Source organism: Lygodium microphyllum, chromosome 5, assembly GCF_053477565.2.
Source record: "Lygodium microphyllum isolate KBCC chromosome 5, Lygodium_microphyllum_v1.1.10, whole genome shotgun sequence".
NCBI lineage: Eukaryota > Viridiplantae > Streptophyta > Polypodiopsida > Schizaeales > Lygodiaceae > Lygodium > Lygodium microphyllum.
In genome coordinates, this window is record NC_141139.1 from 39020915 (window position 1) to 39044744 (window position 23830).

The 23830-nt window shown below is 39.9% G+C and overlaps 1 non-coding gene across 1 annotated transcript; it reads left to right on the top strand.

Moving 5' to 3' along the window:
* The first annotated feature begins 23294 nt into the window (after nt 1-23294).
* LOC148035710 (small nucleolar RNA snoR134) lies at nt 23295-23444 on the top strand. Its single transcript, XR_015691036.1, has one exon. It is a non-coding gene; the product is annotated as a small nucleolar RNA snoR134 (small nucleolar RNA).
* The last annotated feature ends 386 nt before the right edge of the window (nt 23445-23830 follow it).

A 23830-nucleotide genomic window follows, 5' to 3' on the forward strand; every position in this document is an offset into this window, starting at 1 on the left:
TGCTTTATACGAAGGCGGAGGGACTTCGATTGTTGCTGAATAAGTTACAGCCGCCTGATCGTTTAGCGAAGTGGTTGATCACTTTGCAGGAATTTGATTATGAAATCAAGAGTAAGCCACCAAGGTTGCAAGGCATCGTGGAATGTCTAGTGGACTTTGGGGAGCCGAAAGAATCTGTGGCTGAAGGTAGTGACATGGAGATGATATTTAAGATAGATACAGCATCTATTCCCTCCTGGTATGCTGCAATAACGCATTATTTATCAACGGGAGAGGCGGGATCCGAACTATCTAAGGCTGAGAAAAGGAAAATTAAGCAGCAAGCGTTAAAGTTTGCCTTGATCGCAGGTACATTATATCGGCAAGGGGTTGATGACATCTATCGCCGATGTGTGATGCCTGACGAGGTGCCATTCATTTTGGAAGAGTGCCATGATTCTGCTTGCGGTGGCCATTTTGCTGGACGGCTTACAGCACAAAAGGCTTTAAGAGCAGGTTATTGGTGGCCTGCCATCTTCCAGGATGCGTTTGCGTATGTTAAGCGATGCGATATTTGCCAACGACATGATAGTCGAGAGAATAGGAAACGACCACTCACCCCTATCATGGCGATACTTCCATTTGAGAAGTGGGGAATAGACTTTGTGGGTCCTATTACTCCGTCATCGACTACGCAAAAGAGGTACATCATTGTAGCAACTGACTACTTCACAAAGTGGTCAGAAGCACGTGCAACAAGGAAAGATGATGCTAAAGAAACTGCTAGTTTCCTTTTAGAGCAGATAATATGCCGGTTTGGTCCACCGAAAGAATTAGTGTCGGACCGCGGAACTCATTTCCTGAATAAGGTGATCAAAGGTTTGACAGAGTTGTGGAACATCAAGCATAACAAGACAACCCCATATAATCCGCAAGCCAATGGGCAAGTTGAGAGCACCAACAAGCAGCTTGTGGGCATCCTGTCCAAAATTGTGTCGGAAAAGAAACGGGATTGGGATAAAAAGTTATACGTGGCAGTGTGGGCCTATAATACGACCTTCAAACGAGCCACTGGCCATACCCCGTTCAAGTTAGTATATGGGGAGGAGTGTGTCTTGCCTCTAGAAATTGAGCTGCCGACTATTCGGTTTGCCATCAATCATTCTTTGAGCGATGAAGACGCTCTTTTTGAGCGCTTGACGACACTGGCACATTTAGATGAGCTTAAGCTGCAGAGCTTATTGCACCAAGAAGTGGCGAAGCGCCGAATGAAGAAGCTACACGACCTCAAAGCCAAGAAATACACCTTCAAGAAAGGACAGCTTGTTCTGTATTATGACGCACGACGTGAATTATTCCCAGGCAAGCTAGAACCCAAATGGGATGGGCCCTATAAGATCGTTAGAATAGGAAAGAATAAATCCACAGTTTTGTTAGCTGACCTTGAGGGGATAGAATTTAAAAATAAGGTTAATCTTAATAAGATTAAACCTTATTACTTCTGATTTTACTAATGCTATGACTGCCTTGCAGGTCTAGGCAAGATTGATCAAACATTTGCAAGGAAATCGTGATAGAGGTTGATGGGTCGTCTGATCCCTTATTTAGAACACCCATATTTGGAACAGAGGTATCATCAGGGAAAGCTCATTTGGTGGAGCAAAGGATACAAGGTGATTGAGCAAGAAGGCGGGACATTCATTTGGGAAATCAAGGTCTTCTGCCATCACTGCCTACAAATTTTGACGAGCATCCCTGTTGAATTCAATGATGATGGAGGGATGGAGCCTACAGTCCACCCGTTGAATATGCTGAATTTCGATTACCATAATTACGAGTAGAGTCCAGGATGGCCGGATATGTAAACCCTTTATGGACGTACACCTTGTACTTTGATGGGGCGTCCAGGGGTGCATGCAAAAAAGGAAGTGTAGGAGTTGTCATCCGAGACCCCCGACGACGCATTGTCATGAAGTTAGCTGCTTATCTCGGGGCGAATTTTACTAATAATATGGCAGAATACAAAGCCCTGATAATGGGTTTGAATATTGCAAAGAAGGGTGGTATCCGCCAGTTGTTGGTGAAAGGGGACTCTCAGTTGGTTTTAAATCAACTCAATGGGACGTACATGGTGCGGAACCCGATCCTTTGTATGTACCATCATACTGCCATAGCCCTGCTAGACGAATTCGATAGAGTGTCTTTTCAGCTGATTCCACGGAATTGGAATCAGTTTGCCGATTCATTGGCTAATCTTGCGTATGAAGAGGACCTCTTCTTTAATTGTGGCCCTTGTCCCGATATATCTATTGATGGTGAGACAGGACCTGGTCGTTTGTGGGGTATGCTTTCTGAACATGCCCTCTTTGGCAGACGATGGTTGATTTGGGTGATGCAGAGGGTAAGCGAGACTCATCTCCCTTTATTATCTGGGACCCATAGACTGATTCGACGACATTTGATGCGAACACCTCTTGCGATGTACGCAGGAGGGATAGGTCATAATTTAATGCACCTAGTTTAGGGCTACAAGCCTTGTTCCCCTGGGAATAGTATGCTTTGATGTCTATCATGGTTGTTTCCAGGAGGATGTTATGCATAGTATTGTTTGATTTCATTAGGCCAAGAGGGCCGATACAGTTTTGTAGCAAAGTCATGTCTGATTTCATTAGGCCAAGAGGGCCATTTTCCTGTCTAGTGCGGGTGCGTTTAAATGGGTTTTTTTTGAGTGTTGTGCTGGACAGGTTTCGTGGTTAGTGGAATTTGGTGGAGCCTGGAGGAGCCTTTGCTGCGATGGAAGCTTCTTTTTGGGCCAATCCAGGTGATATTTCTCCTTTACGAGTACCTTTCTTTCCTGTTATATGTGTATTTGTACTTGTTGAGGGGATACTTTTTGTTGGGGACCGGTAACCAAGGCATGAAGTCCCAGGTTTAGGCTACGTATGTTTGAGGGAGGTCGGAGTAGTCATTGCCTCCTGTAAAGACATTGTTAGACATTGAAAGATCTGTTTTAGAAGGAAGCCTAGTGGCTCTGTTCTGCTAGCCTGCTAGGCAGCCGTTCTAGGAGTTCTTGTTAGTAGTGAGGCAGTTAGAGAAGCCTGCTAGAAGATAATAATAATGATGCCAAGAAATCCTAAATATCCTAAAAGATGAATATAAATACGAAGGTGTGTAAAAAGGGGTTCTAACCCCTATCAATGAAAAGAAAAGAAATGAAAATATAAGCAGTTGCTCATTGCCTTGCGAAGGCCTGGTAGGTTCCTGGGGACGAGTCAGACCCGGGGCCGATACCTTGTCTTCCTCGGGGTGGCTTCTTGCTGGAAAAATAATATCAAAACAAGGAAGGTTGGAGCGAAAATAAAAGTGAGCGTTAGAAAAGGATTAAGTGTCGCCTTGCGAGGGCTTGGTAGGTTCTTGGGTGCCGAGACAAGTCCTGAGACCGATGCCCTGTTCTCCTTGGGTCACTACGCTCAGCTCCCTCCTTTTTACATGCCCAAGTATGTTCATCCAATCAAAACCCTCAAAGAAGAGATATACTGAAAGAAAATATCCTTTGCTCAGGCTATAGGAGTCCTCGCCTTGTAGGAGCTCCTAGTTGCGTTGTCTTTAGTTGGTCAGTAGTTCAGACTACCACTTAGGGCAACCTCTTTGGCAGTTCTTTTTAGTTTGGCTGTGTTGGAGCAGCTGGTTAGTGACTCACTTCGGATCTTCTATTAGATGATGCTAGGCCTATTCCTTGTGGATGTCATGCCTTGGTTCTGTCCAGGGGTAGGGGGAGCATTGTGCTGAGTTTTATGATGATAATTGTTTTGTATCAGTTTGATGCTTCTTTGGTTGTTTATGTGCAGATATGTTCGTGGATTCGACGGGCTGAGTCGCCCTATCCCGTGGTCGCCAATGAGAGCGGAATTTAGGAGACGGGAAGTGCTTAAAAATAGCTAAAAATTATGAATATCAAGGGAAAAATATTCACTGTCAAAGGCGGCGGCTCGATCTAAGACGATTTTAAGCGCCAAAGTGCTTTAAAGGTGCCCGAGCGACACTTGGTGATTTTTCATAATTTTTCAGACAGTCGTGCGGGTTGACACGAGCTATTGGCCAATGCGGGATGCTAAGCCGGACGCCCAGGATTTTTCAGAGCTCGATTCCGAGTCCGGACGGGGGAAAGGCCACAAACCGGTCAAGATTTGAAAAGGTGGACATGAGTTTGGCCAAGTGGGCATGACCCTTGGGAGCCCAAATTAAATGTCACATGAAACTTTGGGGGAGAGAGATGAAAAAATCGTGATGAAGATGGAGAAGTCGTGATCAGAGATGGCGCCGAAATTTGCGCCCCATGTTGATCATGGCTCCTCCCTGCCTGCAAACAACCCCCCTGTTTGACAATGGCCCCTCATTCCCCTCCGTATCCTGACTCTATCGCCGCCCTTCGCCCGTCCAATGATGGCCTGGTTTGGAATTTCTGATTCTAGTCTTTCTCTCTCCTCCCTCTCTCTCTTCTAAAGGCAAGATCATGTGGGGAGAAGAAGGAAGAAGAAAGAATGATGGAGACTTGTCCGGCATGGACCGGATTGCTACACGGGCTGAGAATGGTGATTTGTGATGTTGCTGGACACGAAGGGTTGCTGTTTTCCAAATCTACAGCCATGGACACAAAACCCGAAACACGCGTTTAAGCGGTAAACTAAAAAATTACAAAGAAAATTTAGTGTTTTATACTTTTGATTGATGGAATGCCGTTCATATGGACTAAGATTTGATTATGTTGCTGATTCTTCTGAGTTCTTACTGTTTATAACCAGAAATTATGAAAAACATGCATTTCATGGCTCGAAATAATGTCAAGAAACCCGAAAATGCATGAAAAATGGGGAAAAACAAGGGTTTTGGGCATATAAATGGGGAAAACCGTCGATACACATCAACTAATCTTTCAATTTTGTTGCAAATGAACTAAGGGCCTCAGCCCACAAACTGGTTTTCATTTTCAGCAATTTAAAAAATACAAGAAAATGAAGAAAATGGGGAAAAATGATAAAAACACCATGAAAAATAGGGGAAAAATACATTTGGGGCTACGAAAAATACAGAAAAATAGGATTTATGTTTGTTGATGTATAGCAAGGCTGGGGCATGAAGTTGTGCTTCAGTTCAGCCTTGTTTATTTGTTTTAGTGCGTGTTTCCTTCCTTTCTCCACATAAAATGACAAGGAAACCCTAAAAGAAATGAATATAATGATGCCCTATCAACGGGGAAGGGTAGAGTTGTGGAAAAAATGGTTAAATGACGCTGAGCATGAGGAATAATTTGCTGATTTTATATGCATTGCATCTAGGACGGAATAATAATGATAAAAATTAAAACCTAGTAGCACGAAGATCACTTCGGTGCTAGGTGTTGCAACGAAGCACAAAGCGGTTAGAAAGAAAAGCATGAAAGAGATGTTTTGCACTTGCACGCTGGTGGTTTTTAAAATGTTTGAGCACTAGGCATCCACCTCTTTGCATGATCATTTTTGAGGAAATTAAAAGTATCAGAGTCAGCTCCTGGATATGCATAGCAATTGTTTTCAGTAGGCCTGTGACCCACCGTTGAGAGCGTGAGGTTCCTATGCTGTAGGATAGACGAGGGTTATAGGGGACAGTCAAGTGAGGGAATGGTACATTCCTGGATACGTTTATTTGGTACCTTGAGTGACGTTTGTGCGAAATGTCTAAATGTCGAGCGACGCATCGAGGGGCCAATCCCCAAGGTGTAGGAGAGTCGCAGAGGGTTGACGGCATTCAGCCGTAGGAGGAACCCCATATGTGTATGTGATTCGAGCCTTTCGGCTATGTGAAAGGGACTCCCTCTGAGGAGCAATATTGGGTTAGGATCAGTTGGACTACAACGTATTACAAACGCAATGTTTAAGAAGGCAGAGATTTTGATAGACGCTCCTGGCCGCGAGGCCGAGGGGTTGTCTTGTGCATAGTGACGAGGTCCGGCTAGTGCATGAGCCAGTGCCGGCCCGTTTTTAGGTCCATCAAAGGTTCTCAATACCTGTCTTTTAAACTCAGGTACCAGACTGAGAATTTGATCCATTGTGACAGTGGTTGCCTTTAGCACTTCTTCTGTCATATCAGCTTCCTTCAATTCTTGCTGATGGATCTCCTCTTCTATACTGGGTAGTACAACAGGTAATGTTTGATGCATCTGTGTCCCCATCTTATCTGTCTTCTGACTTTTCTGAATTTCTTTCACACAACCCAATCTGACCTGTCTCTGTGTATCCCAAAACTTAGGATTCTTCATCTCCTTATGGGAAATAACTGGGTCAGCAACATATTGTGCACCTGATCTTGTAATCACCAAAACAGGAGCAACTTTGTCAGTAGTCACCTGTTCCTGTAAATAGTTAGAACAGTCACATTGTACATGCATAGCATCCAGATCCTCATAATGAACATTATGGCTCACAACTCCATGAATCTCTTTAGCCTGTTCTACAATTACTACATTTGCCTGTGGAGGTCTATTTTGTTGCTGTTGCACTGGTGGCCTTTGATTGTTGTATCTGACAATGGGTATGCCTCTTTCCTCTCTGTGTTTACACCATAAAGGACAGTTTGGACCCTGTCTATGACCCACCTCTGCACAGTAAGTACAAGGATCAGCAGGTCCTTGTTGATTGGGTGGTACCCAATTATTTCTTCCTCCAAATCTATTTTGTTGGCCATCCCCTGCTCTGCTCCTGTCAGGTTGTACTGCATTAGCAGCAGGTACATTGGCTCTCTGTGTTTGCTGGTTGGAATTTGCCCTGTTATTAGGGTTGTACCAATAGTTAGCATCACTATGACCATGTTTCTGGCAAGTATTACAGTAGGGCTTTTCCTTCTTTGCTGAAGTGGAGATCCCCATACTTTTAAGAGTGGCAGAAATCTGTTTAGTCAAGTCTTGAACCTTCCTTTTGGATTTTCTGTGTTCTTTCCTGTCTCTAGAGTCCTTACTCCTGCTTTTTAGTTTGTGTTTCCTTTTCTTCTTCTTTGTTTTAGTTTTTCTTCCATCTTCATCTGAATCAGTATCCTCTGAATCTGAATCATATGCTTCTGACTCTGAATCTGTGTCAGAATCTGTATCTGTACCTGAATCTGAATCCTCCTCTGAGTCAGAGTCAGTATCATGTTTTTTCTTCCTGGATCTGGTAGAACCTAGTCTCTTCTCTGCTCTCCTTGCAGCTGCCACTAGTTCATTAAAGCCTCCAACACCTCCAGGTATTTTAGTACTTGCTACTGCTGTCCTTAAAGTTCTCCTGAGTCCATTTCAGAAATATTCCCCCAACATCTCATTGGTAGGTCTTTCTGCAGGTGCTAATCTCCCATTCAGATCTAGAAACTGTTGTGCATAATCTTCAACAAGAAGTCGCTTCTGTTTCATTATTTTAAGCTGTTTCAAAATATCAGTTGGTGTCTTCCATTTTCTGAATCTAGACAGGAATGCTGTCTGTAATGCCACTGTGTCAGGAAAATGAGCTGCCCCATACTGAGTAAACCAATTCATGGCTTTTCCCTCCAATGTGGCAGCAAATTGCTGCTTTTTCACATCATCCCCATACACTCCTGCTAAGCCACTTGCCTCCCATTTAGTGCTGAACTGTGCTACATGGGCATCAGGATCCTCTTTTTTTGAGTGACCCTTGAAGTGAGCAAATCTGACTCTCAGGTCTGCTGGGTTAGGGGGTTGTGCCATTATGACTGGTGGTACTTTTGGTGCAGTCTTCTTCCTCCCTGACAATTTAGGTAATGGTTGGAATTTCAAACTCCTTTTAGACTGTCTGTGAAGTTGGGACCATGCCAAACTTCCTAGAAACCTGTTCATGTTTCTCTGTTCTTCATCTGATGTAAGTGGTGTAAATGAAATAGGTGCAACATCAGGGATACTCTGGCTTAGACCAACTTCTTCAGTTTGTATCTCCTGATCACTCAGATAGCCCAGATCCAAACTGTCTACCTGACTTCCACTGCTGGACCTGTAATGTCCCTTTCCTTTCTGTTCTAATTTCTGCTTTTCCTCTTGCTCTAGCCTTGCCTGTAATCTTGTATAATACTTGCCAAAGCCTTCCCCTCTATACTTCTCTGCTGACATAAAACAGGGATTTCTCTGTCATTAGCCTGTCTTAGTGCTGTTCTCCTGTAATGCAGCAGTGACAATGCTGACAAGTCAAACACAAGTTAGAAGTTCTCCCCCGTCTGTATCTGGATGATATGGAATTAAAGCCATATGAATGGTGGAACTGCCATTTCTCATGATTAACCCATATCCTCCTGATCTCTGCAGTTGTCCGACTTCTGGCTATTGGGCAAACCTTGCTCAACTGAAATTTCCAGACCCTATCCCTGACTAATCTGACCACGTCCACAGGTAAGTCAGGAAAATAATCAGTCAGGAAATTTTGGCCATACACCTCAAATTCCTCTTCTGGTGTAATCCAATTGTAAAATTCCCTGCAAAGAGATTGCGCGAAGGCTTCTTGCTCCTCTGCTTCTGTTGTCCAATGTTTAAAATCCTCCAACCAAGACAGTAGGACCTCTTCCATTCTGAAAGCGAGAATTAGACAATTCTGCCATTCGCATGCATAAGACCTGTGCCGTCTGAACAATTCGCAGGATCGCCAAGTGTTACAGGCTAATTTACTGCCTGCGATTTACTCCCTGAAAAACTACTCTACCTGACATTTCTGAATCCAACTGACTTACTTTCTGACTGCACTGACTTCATATAACTTTCATACACACATTCCATCATTACAGTACACCTTTACAGAACCATCTGACTTCATTTCAGCAATAAATAACATGAATACTGAAAACAGTTTACCACTTCAAGACAGGGAAACAATATCTGACTCTGAACTGCTCTTCATAACTTCAGTTTCTGCTTACAGACAGACGCGCAGACATGATCTACACCCGCATATGCACTCTGACTTGATCAGTTACATTCGGGGATTGATAACTCCTCACATCCCTTACTTATGACTATTCATTCCAAAAACTTACACCCCTTCATATCTGACTTACCCTAAGGCTTAACTTGACGTCTAAACTCCTAATACATAACTCTAAGGTGTGATGTCAACTCAGTCTTAACAGTGGGATAGCCAAAGGCTCCTCTTGAGCCAATTTTATGTAGGTCTACAAGGGTTTCTAGAATATTAGATACATATTCTCCATCTCTAGACTATGTGATGGACATAGATTGTGGTGAGTCTTCTTGTGATGTTGATGATGCTATGAGTGATGCGGCAGTCATAAATGGCAAAAGGCTATGCATTTAGAGATGGATTATTTGAAAAAGAAGGCTACATGGTCTCTTTGCCTAAGGGAAATGATACACTTCCATGTAAGTGGGTCTATGAGCTAAAGGTATCTCCATCCAATGCATTGCCTAAGTATAAGGTAAGATTGGTGGCCAAAGGATTTAAGTAATAGAAAGAAATTGTCTTTGATGATATCTTCTAAGTAGTCAAGATGACCACCCTTTGTATGATTCTTGCATTGGTTGCTAGACAGAATATGGAGTAAGTTTAGATGGATATAAAGACTAGTTTCCCGCATGGGAGCTTGCATGAGGATATTTACATGCAGTAGCCTAAGGGGTTTGTTATGGAAGGCAAGGAACAATTGGTGTGTAAGTTGCATAAGGGTTTATATGGTTTGAAATAGGCTCCTAGGGCATGGCATCATAAGTTTGATACCTTTATGTGATCTCATGGGTACACTAGGAGTAAGACCAATTATTGCCTATATACTAGGAAGGTTAAGGATGGTAGCCTTATAATCTCAATTCTTTACATGGATAACATGGTGATCATTGGGAAGTTAGTCATAGATGTGGATGATTTAAAGAAAATATTCCCTAAAACCTTTGGCATGAAGAACTTAGGGAATATTGTTCACATTCTTGGTATGTGCATTGTGCAAGATCAAGACAAAAAGATACTCTATTTTTCCTTGAAGCTCTATTTGTCCTTGAAGGAATACATAGAGATGGCATTGGAGAATTTCAATACAAAAAGATACTCAATTTGTCCTTGAAGGAATACATAAGGATGGCACTGGAGCATTTCAATATGGAGAGGGGGAAGTCTATCATTGTTCCCTTGCCTCCATTTTGGAAACTTTGCTAGGACAATAGCCCCAAATAAAATGAGCATAAGGTTAAAATGGGCAAGATTCCTTATGCATCCTAGCTAGTTAGCTTTACGTACACCATGGTTGCTATACATCTAGACATTGCCTATGCAATGGGAGTTGTTATAACATGTATATGGAAAACCCTAGCAAGGATCATTACGAGGCAATCTAGAATATCATGAGATACTTGAATGATACGAGATCTCCATACATATGCTTTAGAAGGAAGGATGCACTTGCTATTGGATATATGGATATTGATTTTGTAGGGAGCGTAGACTTGAGGAGGGCTACTACAAGTTTTGTCTTTACCTTCATAGGTGGTGTAGTCTCTTTGGTATCTCAATTACAACCATGTACGACTTTATCTACCACTAAGTCATGTGTCTCTTTATTTTTATTTATCATTAAGACAAAGTATGTTGAACCAATTGAAGCCTATAAGGAAGTTATATGCCTTACTCATCTAGTGGGAGACTTGGGTATTATAAGAGAGGTGTCTACGTTGCACTATTATGGTGGTTAGAGTGCCATTCAATTGGCATGGAACCCTATCTTTCATGTAAAGAGAAAGCACACTCAGATGAAGTATCACTTCATCAAGGAGGTGCTTGAGAATAAGCGCATTGAGCTTGTCAAGATTCATATGGATGATAACCCTAGAGATCTTCTCATAAAAAGTATACATGCATTAGACTTGATGCCTTTTGGTGTTTTTGGATCTTAACCTTGACATATGTATGAAATTTTATAACTCCTCAATTTAATACATAGCGCTTGGTGCCTAGAGAGAGGTTTCAATCTGTATACATAATTGGTACGGAACTTCAAAATCTTGTCAATGACGCAAATGAGAGAATGTAATGTATAAAAAATATAGTATTCTTAATGTCAGTTTGGAAATATGGGTTTCCAATTCCAGTCAAGATGCAACCTATTGGTGGCACCTTTCTATTATAGGCCATTGCTTCCCCATTGCACATGACATATTCTCGAGACTTTGAATAATATTTTGTTACAATGTAATATTGACAAGGTAGCAATGCCAATCCCTTAAGATCACAATTCAGAATACAACTAAGTGTCTTAAGATCACCATCCAAGTGCTAGTTGACATTCAATTCTTTGACTTCTTCTACATAGAGCTTCTCACCATTTACTTGCTTGGAAATTATGTCAAGATAAGAAGTTAATTGAAAGATCTAAGACAACACATTATGCATCTCCTTTGGCACTTCAAGTCTACTGCTACTAGCTATCAAATTTTACTTTTCTAATTGAATGCTAAACAGAGGAACAATTGTTATGTATTTAACATAGGCCATTGTGTAATTCATTAGTGTAAGACCTACTCTCTCTAGCTTGGATCCCTTCACAATTTAAGTTCATAACAACAAACTCTATGCCTACCAAACATAGTTTGTGTAATTCATTAGTGTAAGACCTACTCTCTCTAGCTTGGATCCCTTCACAATTTAAGTTCATAACAACAAACTCTATGCCTACCAAACATAGTTTGTGTAATTCATTAGTGTAAGACCTACTCTCTCTAGCTTGGATCCCTTCACAATTTAAGTTCATAACAACAAACTCTATGCCTACCAAACATAGTTTGTGTAATTCATTAGTGTAAGACCTACTCTCTCTAGCTTGGATCCCTTCACAATTTAAGTTCATAACAACAAACTCTATGCCTACCAAACATAGTTTGTATAAATATATTAGAATAAGCATATTGTCTTAGATCATCAAATTTATATTATCACAAGTTAATACTTTCACACATTTCACCTGGTAAAATTGGGCCATTATGCATTCCAATTTAAATAGATCAACAAAGATATTAGTGAACTCATCATACTCGTAGGATTATTTTTTCCTAGATTTGGTAACAATTTCTTGATGTCTCCAAATGTCCACCCATTCTCTTGTGCCACATTTTCTCATAATCGAGGCTTCGTGGTTTGAGAAGCAATATATCTCTCTTTGAGGTAGCATGTAAGGGAGAGATCTACTTTTATGAGAATGGCCCTTTTATTGTACTAGTATTTTTCCAATTAGACAAGAGATGGTTGTGATAGATGAGCCTTGAGCTAGGTGGGATCCCCATTGGCAAGACATCAACAAAGAATTCGAGCTAGAGTTGAGAGGAAAAAAAACTCTGCCTTCCTTTCAAACAAGATGTTCTATGGGTGGAGAGAGAACCATTGTTGAGTGGCATTGGTGCACAAATCGAATCTCGTAAGCGCGCATAGTGAGCGTTGGAAGGTCCCCAAGAACAAAAGAACTCTACTTTTTACACACAAATCAATGTAGAAGACTTGCACGACATGAGCAAGAGACCAATTGGGTGCAATCTCCCCCCATGCCTTGTGTGAGCACTCTACAAAGCATGTAATAGAAATAAAGCTAATGGGCGGGCGCCCAAGAAGTCAGGCATACCCAATACAATGTCCAAATACAAATATCTAAATCGTGCGCCCATGCACATACAAAAATAATAAATAAATATCAAAAGCCTTGATAAATAAGCGCGACAAAATATAGGCACCATGCCTAAGGTATGCACCCATCAAAATATAGATGAAAGATCGAATACACGCTATCCTCCAATGCTTTTCACCGCCACTGCTGCTATCTCTACACATCAACTGAAGCATTCACAATCGTTAGTAAAATAATACAATTAAACCGACAAAAGTGAATATTTAGTAGTCTTCAGCTACATAAATAAATCAATTGGTTAGAAATCAATCCTAATCTTAATTTATCACGAGTGCGCACTCTAAACTCATAAACGTTTATTAATTTAATATGTATTTTGCGGAATCACCCGCTATGGAATCACCCATGTACACACTAAATTAACGAAACACCCGAAAAGGATAGGCATCCCCATCAACTTCTCGCATAAAGAATCCACTTTGTGTATGAGCCCCGATAATAAAAGTTTACGAAATCCATCGTAAAACCTCACCGAATCCACCGTGTAATATACCTCCTGGCATCATACCCCCGGGGTGGGATAGCAATTGTCCTCAATTGCTATTAGCTCAATGTGAAGCTAACAGAGTGGGGAAAGCATTTAAATCTCTAGCGTGCATCCATTGGGCCTCTTCAACAGGATGGTTTTTAAACTTAACTAAATATCTAGAATATCTATGGCCAGTTCTAGTGGTCATAAAGTCAGTATCTATAATAGCTTCAGGCTCAAGGATTTCAGTCTCTTCATCTAGCAAAGGTGGATTTTCATAGACAGGGTGTATAGGTAATTGGCCTCCAAAGGGTCGTAATAAACTAATATGAAAGGTATTGTGAATTTTCCAATGTGGTGGTAGTTCTAACTTAAATGCATTGTCATTGATTTTGTGAATGATATTGAATGGTCCATAAAATCTAGGTGCTAATTTCACAACTGGGTGTTTATCTACACTTTGTAATCTACGTTTTTCTATTCTTAACCAAACATAGTCATCAACTTTGAAATTCATAGCCTGTCTTTTCTTATTGGCTTGTTTTGTATATGATTGCTAGGCTTTGGCAATCATATATTTAACTTCATCAAAGATAGTAGCGTGCATGTTAGCAATATCATCAGCAATCTGAATTTTTTTTGATAAAGATGCAACAGGTGTAGGCAATCTATAACCATAAATAACTTCAAACGGTGCTTTCTTTGTAGCTGTGTGTGGAGTATTGTTATATGCAAACTGAAGTAAATGTAAATATGCATCCCATGTATGTGGTTTTGAAATAGTGTAAGCACGTAAAAAATCTAAAATAGTACTGTTAGTAGCTTCTGTTTGACCATTAGTTTCAGGATGAAATGCAAATGAAAAATCAATCTTTGTTCCTAAGTTAGCAAACAAAGTAATCCAAAAATTATTACAAAATCTAGCATCACGATCAGAAATAGTAACTTTTGGTAAACCATGATTAGTAAACACAGTTTTCAAAAACAATTGAGCTGCTTGAGATGCAGTTAAAGTTTTCTTGCGTGGAATGAAATATGCTTGTTTACTAAACCTGTCTACAACAGTCCAAATCATATCATGGTTAGCTTTAGTGTTAGGTAAACTAGTAATAAAATCCATAGAAATCTGTTCCCATGGTCGTGATGGAATAGATAAAGGCATCAATAAACCATACTGTTTACCATGATGTCTCTTAACTCGTTGACAAACTAAACATTCAGAAACAAAGTTAGATACATCAGTGTCCATATGTGGCCAATAAAAATCTTCAGTCAATGTACGCAAAGTAGATATAATACCTCTATGACCTTGATATGGAGGACAATGAATCTCATTCAAAACAAAAGATCTAAATGGAACTATAACACATAATCTCTTTTCATAAAACATGAATCCATTATTGTAAGACAGTGAATCAATAGGAATCCAATTATTTGCAACTAATTTATTCCAATCAGATTGAAAAGTAATATCCCGATAATAAGTATCTTTCATAGGGATAAGAGAATCAAATGATATCACATAAATATTATGAATGGTTGGTCTTCTACTCAAAGCGTCGACTACTACATTCTCTTTTCTGGGTTGATATTGTATAAGAGGATGAAAACTCTGAATGAAAGATGCCCATTTGATATGTCGGTCAGAGATTCCGGGTTGACCAAGGAGATGTCTAATACTTTGTTGGTCAGTCTTAATCATAAATTCTGAATCCATTAAGTAATGTTTCCATTGTCGTAAAGCTTGTACTACAGCCAGTAATTCCTTATCATATGTAGAATATTTTAGTTCAGATGGTTTCAGTTTACAGCTAGAATAGGATATGGGATGATTATCTTGCATAAGTACGGCTCCTATTCTAGATCCACTAGCATCAGTAACTACTAAAAAGAATGGTCTATTGAAATCAGGTAGTTGTAATACAGGAGCATGGGTTAAGGCATGTTTCAATAAATCAAAAGATTTTTGTTGATTATCAGTCCAGTTATAAACAATACCCTTCTTTAAAATTTTAGTCAAAGGAAAAGCACAAGTGCATTAGTTAATCCAAAAGGCATCACTAGAAATTCATAATGTCCAAATTGTGTTCTAAATGCAGTTTTGAATATATCAGATTTATCCAATCTCACTTGATGATAACTAGATTTAAGATCTATCTTACTGAATATGGTAGAACCTTGTAGTTTATCCATAAGATCATCTACCTTAGGAATCGGATATCTATTCTTAACTATAATTTTATTCAGGGCACCATAATCAATGCACATGCGATAAGTATTATTATTCTTCTTTACCAATAAAACAGGTGCGCCAAATGGAGAACTACTAGATCTAATTAATTATCTGTTAAGCAATTCTTCTACTTGATTTTGAATTTCTTTTTGTTCAATTTGGTTATGCCTATATGGTGCTTTATATGGTGGTTGTGTACCAGGAATTAAATCTATTTTGTGATCTTCAAGACGTGAAGGTGGTAGTCCAGGTGGTAAATCATTAGCAAAACAATCTTTAAATTAAGCAAGAAATTGTGTATGCCTAGGATGCATATGTTTTTCTTTAGCTTGAAGTTCATTCACCCAAATTAAATAAGATTTGCTACTTTTACGTAATGCATGTTTAGCTTGAGTATAAGTAAGCAGTGGAAAATTATTAGATGCGTGCATACCATGCAATGTAATTTGTTTTCCTTCAAAATAAAATTTAATTGAATGCGTAGAATAATCTATGTTAGGATTATACTGATGACGCCAAGGCGTACCTAGGATAATATCACTAGACTGCAAAGGTACAACTAGAAAATTTATTCGTTCAGTGTATTCACCAATTTTAATTTCTAAGTTATGCACCTCTTGTGTTCCATTATATCTTGTGCCTAAGAATGTTGCTTTAATGCGATAATGTGTAGAAACAGTTTGTAATTTCAATTCTTTCACTAACTTTGCAGAAATAAAATCATGTGTGCCACCATCATCATGCAAAATAATCTTTTCTTTACCATGCACTAAACATTTCATTGTTAACAAAGAATGTGGAGTTAGCATACCTGGCAAAGTATCTGAAGGAGTAGCAAGATCGTCATCATCTTCTGTAAAGTCAGGCATTTCCTCATGGTCTTCATCTTCCATTGCTCCAAGATAATTGATATGGACTGGTGGCTTCTTCGATTGGCAAGTGGCTGCTAGATGTCCAGGTTGATGGCATTTGTAACAAACTATAGGTTTGGCTTTAGATACATTATTGGCAATGGCAGGAAGTCTAGGAATATTGGGATTTGGCTATGAAGATGGTTTAGGGTTTTGATTGGTATTTGATGGCAAAGCAGGTGGTCGTGTCCAAGACTTACGGAATGATAATGCAAGAAAACGACTTTGATTGAATCTTCTAAAATTTGAATTGAATTGCTTGGAACCATAGTTACCATTTGCTTGAAATTGTTGTGGACGCTTGTCTCTTCCTCGAATCTTGTCTTCAGTGTCATGAGCCAAAGAAATTGCATCTTCAAGGGTTGTAGGCTTGAACATATTGACTTCAGCGTAGTAATGTCCAAGTAAGCCAGACATAAACTTGCATTTGTGAGTCGCTTCAGGTACGTCTTCAAGCATGCGGAGTTGCAGTAGGGCATTCCAAAAACGTTCAGTGTATTGGGAAATAGGCTCACGATCTCTTTGTTGTAGAAGATCCCATTGCTTTATGGCTTTTTCATGGAATTGAGGAGGAAGGAAATTCTGCAAAAATTTCTTTTTGAAACTCTCCCAAGTAGTGGAACAATCAATGCTCTTGCGAACCACAGTCCACCAAAGAGATGCTCGATCAACTAAATGATTAGTGACACATTTAATTTTGTCTTTTTCAGCGTATGTCTCTTCATGAAAGTAATCATCAAACTGACTGATAAATGCAAGTACAGCCTTTCCATCTCAAGATCCATTGAAAGTACGAAATTTGAAATTTCTTTTACTTATCTTTGTTTCTTTGCGGAGGGATTGAGCTTCGAGTGTCGCATCGATAGTTCGTCGGATAAGATCTTTGGGTTGCGGTTCATCTTTGTCAGTGGTAGATCGTTGCAAATTGGCAAATTGAACTTGTAAAGCTTGTCCGGGCTCTTTGTTCTTCATCAAGCTGCATCATAATCAAATCCAATTTTTGTTCCATCGTAGGTTCGGGAAGATTGCCTTCATCCATTAAATCGTCCATGTTTTGTTCCGTCATCCTGTAAAAATCCAAAAGACCTCACACTCCCGAAATCTGATTAGCGGGATGAGTGTAGCTCAAAGTCAGGTATACAAGGCTTATATATTTTTGTTTGGCTTTTACGGTCTTTGTCTTTTGCGGTTGCAGTGTTCGTAGTCTTCGTAGAAACTGCGTATGACCTTCTACATGTGCTAAAACTGATTCAGCAAGTCTGCGTGTGCGAACAGAGTCTTCCAGGGAGCAATTTTGTGGTTCTGTGCTTCTGCACAGGAACAGCCTTTATGGGAATAGTTGGAGTTAGTCTATGGTGACTTGATTAGCCTTTGTGACTTGCAGGACTTACAGAGTAAGTAAGTTTGAACTTGGGAGATTAGAGAGCCTTAGTAGACTTGTAAGGCTAAGAAGCTTTAAGCTTTTGAAGCCGTCGTGGAAATTTTGGACATGAATATGTCCTCGACGGATTCGTCGCCGCTCAGCACGTCTTCTTGCCGCTTGATGACGATTTTATGTTTTAAGCTTCTTAAAGCTTAATACTAAGCTTTCTAACCTTTGAATTTAAGCTTTTAAGCTTTTTGAAGATATGAAGCTTACTATATTCTTTGTTACAAAACGACTTGGAGAGGGAGATGTAGGAGTGGTCCTCCGCCTCCTCAGGCCGGTCCTTCACGATCAGAGGCTGTAGACAGAGGTTCTTGACCACCAGAGGTTCTTCACGATCAGAGGCTGTAGACAGAGGTTCTTGACCACCAAGAATCCACCAGTATCGACCATTCGCGATGAAACTCACTGTAGAGCTCGATCGTTCCAGGAGCTCCGCCTTTGCTCAAGTTAGGTAGCGATTGGAAGCTCTCGATCTCAGCTTCGCTCTGATACCACTAGTGCGCAGATCAGATGCCATAAGCGCGCGTAGTGAGCGTCAGAAGGTCCCCAAGAACAAAAGAACTCTACTTTTTGCACACAAATCAATGTAGAAGGCTTGCACGACATGAACAAGAGACCAATTGGGTGCAATCTTCCCCCATGCCTTGTGTGAGCACTCTACAAAGCATGTATTTTATGTATTAATCATCTTCAAACTCAAATAATAGCCCAAATTACAAAATAGCACGCTTTTGGCTTTTGAGTTTGCTTTAGTGCCAAATAGAAATAAAGCTAATGGGAGGGCGCCCAAGAAGTCAAGCATACCCAATACAATGTCCAAATACAAATATCTAAATCGTGCGTCCATGCGCATACAAAAATAATAAATAAATATCAAACGCCTTGATAAATAAGCGCGACAAAATATAGGCGCCATGCCTAAGGTATGCGCCCATCAAAATATAGATGATAACTCGAATACATGCTATCCTCCAATGCTTTCCACCGCCACTGCTGCTATCTCTACACATCAACTGAAGCATTCACAATCGTTAGTAAAATAATACAATTAAACCGACAAAAGTGAATACCTAGCAGTCTTCATCTACATAAATAAATCAATTGGTTAGAAATCAATTGGTTAGAAATCAATCCTAACCTTAATTTATCACGAGTGCGCACTCTAAACTCATAAACATTTATTAATTTAATATGTATTTTGCGGAATCACCCGCTATGGAATCACCCATGTACACACTAAATTAACAAAACGCCCGAAAAGGATAGGCGTCCCCATCAACTTCTCGCACAAAGAATCCACTTTGTGTATGAGCCCCGGTAATAAAAGTTTACGGAATCCACCATAAAACCTCATGGAATCCACTGTGTAATATGCCTCCTGGCATCATGCATGGATAGAGCATATCTCAAATAATCATTGGGACAATAAGTCATGGCATCTGAGGGTGGTCAACACTATAATTGATCCCAATAGGCTCATTGAGGTGGCATCACTTTGTTGGCACCTTATGCATGAACAAATAAGTTTTTTCTTCTACATATATATCTAGGATTATGACAACTAATTGCATACAAAAGGTGAGCTTGTCACTTGGCTAAGAGTTTTGCACATATATGTGTGATAGCTAATTTCTAAAAGAGGTGAGTGTGATTGTTTGCTTGAATCTTTATGCATCCGCAGGTTCTTACATAATCAATCCCTCGCTATAGGGGAAGGAGTGGAGGGAGTTGAACTTGATAGCTAATATTGTGTGTCTCCATTGAAAATAAGATGATTTTTTGCTCAGTTGTTGGCAAGTATATTATTGTGAATATGTAACATGCTTCTTTATTTCAATAGCTAGTATTTCCTCCACTTAAGGAATCGGACTTATTGGCATGACCGGCAAGTAGTCGGTGGATGTTACAAACAAAGAGTCCACCATCTACGAGGATGACATGAAAGGGCTTTCTCAATATGAGATCAAGAATTGCCCATGCTGATTGGACATGCCCCCACCTAACGTGTTGCCAAGTGAGAGGCAAAATTTTGAAAAGATCAAAAGACTTGGAGGTGGTCCTCCTACACAAGCAAAGAGTGAGATTTAAGTGAGTTTTGATCTTTGTACTATTGACTTTGCCAAACATACCTTTGAGGATCCTCCTCCTTGTTTTTCCTCTAGCCAGGAGAGGGTCTTGTAGAAAGAAAATTTATGTGACCAAGGAAACATAACCATATTGATAGGTACTCAATGGATTATCGTATTTTTGGTTGGAATGTGTGCAATTCAGAGTGTTACACTTTAAATTGATAGCTATGGTGTCTAATGACTTTGTCGATCTCGCCCCCATGGAGTTTGCTTCACATGAGAGTATTCAGAGAGGTATATTTCTCAAATTCTCTCTTTGTCAGTCTAGTGCAAATACCTAAATTCCTTTTTTGGGAATGCCAATTCTCTTTTACTTTCATAGAGTAGCAAATTGTTCAACCTCATATGTTCTCCATGTGCCCTTGTCATACTCTCTGCTACACATGGTTCATGATTGTGATCTAGTTCTCTACTTATTAGGGGTCAAATATTGCATAGATATGGGTAGGATTTTTACATCCTCAATTAGAAATGAGGATTTTGGAAAGATGCACTTCTTCTTTTTTAGCACTTAGGATTGAAGGCATGCACACTATTTAGAGCTAGAGATCATGCACCCATCATTCATAGCTGAAGATTGACAGACATGCACGCTATTTAGAGTTAGATATTGTCCATAGGCTTATTGTGAAGGACATTGTTCCAACTAAGGAGATGATGATTGATGCTTTCATGTAGGTGATTGCATGGTGCATTTAACAATTTGTATGCATACCTTCTCTATATGCTTTGATGTTGTGGAGACTTGGCTTCAGTACACTTGCAATATTCAAACATAGATATAATGTAGACTTTGGGTGACACACACTTTGATACTACTTGCTAGATATGGGCAGGAAAACGGAGGTTGGCAATAAGGAGTCTAGCCTCAAAGTTAGTGTGAAGCACAGTTGGGCCTTATACAATGTTTTTTGGAGGTGTCGTGTCCTCCTTGGGGACTAGCGTTAGAGATGAGTTGTGATATAGGCCCATTGATGCATGCATGCATGGCTTATGGGCATCCATGCTACTCTTTTGATCATGACCCTCATATTGTTAGGAAGACCTACCAACTAAATAGCCAACCACCCCATCAATAGTTCCTCTTCACAATAGCTAATCAAAGTTAGTATTTTATAAGTTGATCCTATCCATTACATATACAAATATAAGCATATAAATGACCAATACATTTATCCACTTCTTGTTGTAGCTGAATACAAAACATAAGATGTCCAATGGGATGATGCCCTCACAACAATTATTTGATATGGCAATGGTGCTAGTATCAAATTCTTTTACTTAGCTCTCTTAGAAACTCTGAACTCATATGATTTACAAGGCATCTCTCTACTAAATTTGGCTAGGACTAGTACATAATAGATACATAAGCTGTTTCAATTAAACCATGAGGTAGCTGAAACTCTTTTGGATGAAAGGCCCTGTAGACATGTAGTAAACTATTCATCCTCTTCTAATAGGATGTGACTTTCTTCTAGCTACCCCTTCTTGTGAGATATATTTTCCTCTCTTTTGAGTATTGGCTCCCAACAAGATGGAATATGTTGAATATGTAGATCAAGTAAAGGCTTAAGACTTTGAGATTTTTTGGCTTGTGATTATTGGGAGTTATAATATAAAACTATCCAACTTATAAGAGCTTTAAATCTTTTGGTTTTTTCTAATATATTGCATAAAGGTGTTACTATTGGGCACCACCTGCATCCCCATATTTCGATTGACAAAAAAAGGCAGAGTTACCTTGGGAGAGGGAAAACCTTAAGCTCAAAGGCTCACACCATGTTGATTTGAAGAGCCCTAATGACGACCAAGCAGGACCAAAAGTGGTGTAGAAAGAGCCTACGGCAAGAGTAGAGGTCAACTCCCCCCCACCCCATGAACGTATGCACGCACACATGAGAGAGAGAGAGAGAGAGAGAGAGAGAGAGAGAGAGAGAGAGAGAGAGAGAGAGAGAGAGAGAGAGAGAGAGAGAGAGAGAGAGAGAGAGAGAGAGAGAGAGAGAGAGAGAGAGAGAGAGAGAGAGAGAGAGAGAGAGAGAGAGAGAGAGAGAGAGAGAGGCCGATTACACACTACCCCAACAGCCAAGGGAAAGTCTATCCATTGTTTTCTTTGCACACACAAGGCATGCCTAGTTTGACAATTGAAAGATGTTGGCCCACTAGTATGAGGCTTGGGGCTTGGAGGTTATTCGACTAGTTCAAATCTTGTATTGGTAAACTCCTATTCAATGCATCAACTATCACATTGGTACTTCCTTTACAACGCTTAATTTTGAAGTTATTGAAATTCATGTAGTGCTAGTACCCATCTTAACAATCATCTCGGAGGATGTTGTTTGTCAATCAAAGTTGTCAACGAATGGTGGAGGATGTTGCTTGTTGATCAAAGTTGTCAACAAATGGTGGTTTGTTCCTACTATTATCTCTTGTACATGAAGATATGGATGAAGTTTGGCAAAAGACCAAATGATTGCCAATAGTTCCTTTTTTTTATTGTTGTCTAATTTTTTTTTGCCTTCATTAACCTTCTTCTTATGTAATGCATAGGTTGCCATCCTTTCCATTCTTGATCTTGAAATAGAACCACTCCAAGTCCCACATATAAAGCATATAAAGCATCATTCTTCGACATGAAAGGCTCGAAATTAGGGTATTGTAATACTGAGGATTGACTTATGAATTGTTTCAATTATTTAAAAGATTTTCATATTCTATTATCCATTTGTACTTTTCACCTTTTTTGGGAAGTTTTCGTAATGGATATATGATTGATGCAACATTAGGAACTTAATCGAGCTTTGCCATAAGGCTTAGAAATCTTTAAAGTTGTTTTATTATCTTTGTTGGTTCAACTTTGACATGTTTTTGATGAAATGATATAGCCCCAAAAAGTTTCATATTGTAGTGCAAATTGTGCAATTCTTGTGTTGAATTTTTAAGTTATGTTCTTGTAGCCTATGTAAAACTTCTAAATGGGTTGTCCATGTGATAATGTGTATTAAAGTATCATCTAAGTAAATCACAAAGATTTAGTTTTCTATTAAGTCCTAAAATAAATTATTGCCTCTTCTTTGGAATGTACCTAGAGGTTTTGTTAATCCAAATGACATGATCTTAAATTGGAAGAGTCCCATAGGTGTTTTGAATGCTATTTTGGAAGTGTCTTTGTGGGTTCAATGGCATTTGCCAATACCCATGATGTCAAGTTTATAGATGTTAAATAATTGGCATTGCCCAACTAATCCAACATACGATCTAACCTTGACAATAGACATATTTCATTGTCACTTTATCAAAGGGGGGTGCTTAACAACTCAACCCTCTTCAATACAAATCGCATTAGACCAAATAACATGAGGGGTAGGGAACCCTAGAAGGTGAAGATTTGAAAGAAACCCTAACCTATCAGCTCATAAATCCCTTGAGTGGACTCCTAAACATCGCGCGAGTCTGTTTTGTGTGTCAGCACGCTCTCAACCCCGGGCCTCTCTGGTCGAATTGCTTGTGCAGAAGCGGCCCCTACGAGCGTGCGAGATCAAGTAACAATGCTTCGTGTTGCAGGAGCATGTCTATGGCCATGGCGCTCTCTGTGTCAAGATCAAGCATCACATCGGTTCTCTACCTGTTGCTAGAATCCTGCATAGAAGCACGCTTGAGTTCCCTCTTCCAAGAAGACGCTTTGATGGTAGTTTGTTCGACTTTTCAAGGTCCTTACCTTGTATATGGTGCTCTCAGAGTCTTTGCTTGTACGAGGCTTCTCTTAAAGCCGTGTGGTGGCTGTGGTGCTGTCTGGAATTTTTAGCCTGCCTGAGGGTCAGCCGTCGCATGCTGCTTTCTCCTTTGGTTTGTATGCGACCTGGAACAGGCTATCATGCGTGAGGTTGTGAGCGACTAAATAGTGAGTCGTTTTCATGGTGCTCTGGACCTTCGCCTGGTCCAACTATTTCAGCCTATATCTTCTGGTCTTTCAGTTTTGATGCATTCATTTGGCTGGTCTCT